At 42.2% G+C, this 2,379-nt stretch overlaps 1 long non-coding RNA gene across 1 annotated transcript; it reads left to right on the top strand.

Annotated features, from left to right (window-relative positions):
* On the top strand, positions 1–447 carry LOC143132981 (uncharacterized). Its single transcript, XR_012988378.1, has 2 exons — positions 1–95; positions 354–447. It is a non-coding gene; the product is annotated as an uncharacterized LOC143132981 (long non-coding RNA).
* Positions 448–2,379: the final 1,932 nt, after the last annotated feature.

The following is a 2,379-nucleotide window of genomic DNA, read 5'->3' as shown; positions in this document are numbered from 1 at the left end:
AACGCTAGAAACGGCAGGTTGATTAAAAGTGCAGACGGTCATTACCCCAGAGAAACTGCTTCTTACATGTTGATTCCCCAGCAGAGGCATCGCTTGTATGTATCACATCTTTGTTGTAGCTAAGTTAGCTCGTTAGTAATTTCATGAGGTAAAAAACGGAGTTATAAGGCTAAAAACTAAGTGGAAATGTTAAAAACTATGGATGCTAGTTTCAACATGTGGATGCCTTCAGGATAATGTTAGCTCTAGGAAATGTTAACTGTTAACTTTACATGTAATTTCTATACTTAAAGTATTGTTCATGGAAACTAGGTGACTTAACTAATTGCAATACTTTGTTGTTTGTTTTCTAGTTTCACTCTCTTTCGTCATTTGATCTCTTGATCTTATCAATGTGGATTCAGTACAATGTGAAGAGTGAAAATAAATCTGCAAACAAGAATTTAAGGCATTCTTCATGTTCATGAATAGAAGAGAGTTTAGCTCACTGTCTAGTTGGAGTTAGCACACCTTGACGAGGACAGTACAGGTCTCTCATATGAAATCCTCCTCTTGCCACTCAGATGTTTTACCTTCGCGATCGTCTGTCGACCCTTCTACCTGCCCCGTGAGTTTACTTCGGTAATATTCAACGCTGTCTACATTCCTCTACAAGCCAACACAGATGCTGCGGTTTCAGAATTGCAAGAAGTGTTAAATAGACAACAACACACGCACCCTGATGCTGCGCTTATTGTGGCCGGTGATTTCAATCAAGTACATCTGAACCGGTCCATGCCTGAATTTATTCAACACATTCACTTCCCTACACGTGGTGACAACACACTGGATCACTGCTACACACAGTTCAAGAACAGTTACAAAGTCTCTACCAGCTTTTTCATGCCGCTGTTTTCCTACTGCCTATGTACAAACAGAGAAGTCAGACGGACCCCCCAGTGACGAAGGAGGTCAAGCACTGGACTGACCAATCGGAAGCCAGGCTACAGGACGCCCTTAGCAACGTTGACTGGAAGATGTTCAAGACGAACTCTGCTGACATCAATGAATTTACGGAAGTATCATTGAGTTACATCAATATGCTAACTGATTCCATCATCCCAACTGTAAAGATCCGAAGCTTCCCTAACCAGAAGCCATGGGTGGATAGAGAAGTGAGAACGGCATTAAAGACACGCACTGTAGCAAACTCCAGCCGGACAGTTGTAGCGTACTGATGGTTTCTTTATTTCTTTGTGAAAGTCCTGAGACCACCGTAAGAGCTATGTACAATATAATACAATAACATATAATAAGAACTTAACATGACAAACATAACAGCAATATGTTAGGTTACAGTAAAATGAATAAAAAGAAAGAATACTTTTGGAACTTGCTGGGCTTCCTACTTGACCCCAATAGGCCCACAAACCACTACCGCCAGATGGCAATCGTATCATGATACTATGATTGCTCTATCACTGTTGCGTTTTGTGGGTTTTCTGGACACATTACATAGGCCTATGACACGGGAGGGAGAGGGAGACACCTGCGTGCAGACACGCACACACACCAGGCGCGTAGCAAGCGTGGGGGATGTGGGTGTTATAATGTACACAGTTTTGCTGGAACACGATTCTATCCCCCACACTTTTTGTCAGATTAAATTGAAAGTAAAATATGGAAATAAACGCTCCCGTAAAGAGTTGGAACCGTATCTATAACGCACACACAGAGACACAAATAGGTCTGTTGATTTGATTGAACGGTCATCCAGCCAATCACATCAAGTTAGGTGAAGAACCAGAGCCGCTTTGATCAAATTCAAAGTGTACGTCTTGCAAGGCTATGCTGCTGCTTGGGTCTGCATTGTAACGTCTGCAGTGAGAAGATTTCAGATAGAATTGAAATGATAATTGTTACCGCATTATGCTAATTTAGTAAACCAAAATTCACTGTCTGACTGACAGTTTTTGTCACAATGCAGGGAGTCAAAGTGAAAGCGGGGTGCGTGCACCAAGGCACCTGTTTCTGCAGGAAAACCTTTGGCTACTGTTCTCAGAGCATTATGCTTTCTCTGCCTATGATCTGCAGCTTTTCTCAAACTATGGGCCTCCTCAACAATTAACCTACTACTGCTCCACGTAGCCGCGAAATTAAGTTATGCCCGGTACTTCACACGTCTGCTCATTTGCAGTATACTTATTCATTTGGTGTCATCAACTATATAGACATAGCCCAGTCAGCACACATACAGTACGTCTCCAAGACGCTTGGAAAGGAACAGCTTAATTACATCGCGTTCCATTTAGAACGTCTTATTTGATCTGATCTTACAAACGGCGGCGTCAAGACACATTTGAGTGCTACATCGGAGATAGAACGCTTATGATCGATCAT

Source organism: Alosa pseudoharengus, unplaced genomic scaffold (assembly GCF_046254945.1).
Source record: "Alosa pseudoharengus isolate Yale_2024_CS ecotype anadromous, Long Island Sound unplaced genomic scaffold, YU_APseudo_1.1 YU_APseudo_1.1_scf_19, whole genome shotgun sequence".
Classification (NCBI taxonomy): domain Eukaryota; kingdom Metazoa; phylum Chordata; class Actinopteri; order Clupeiformes; family Clupeidae; genus Alosa; species Alosa pseudoharengus.
The sequence above is the reverse complement of the archived record's forward strand: the minus strand, read 5'-3'. Positions and strand labels throughout refer to the sequence as shown.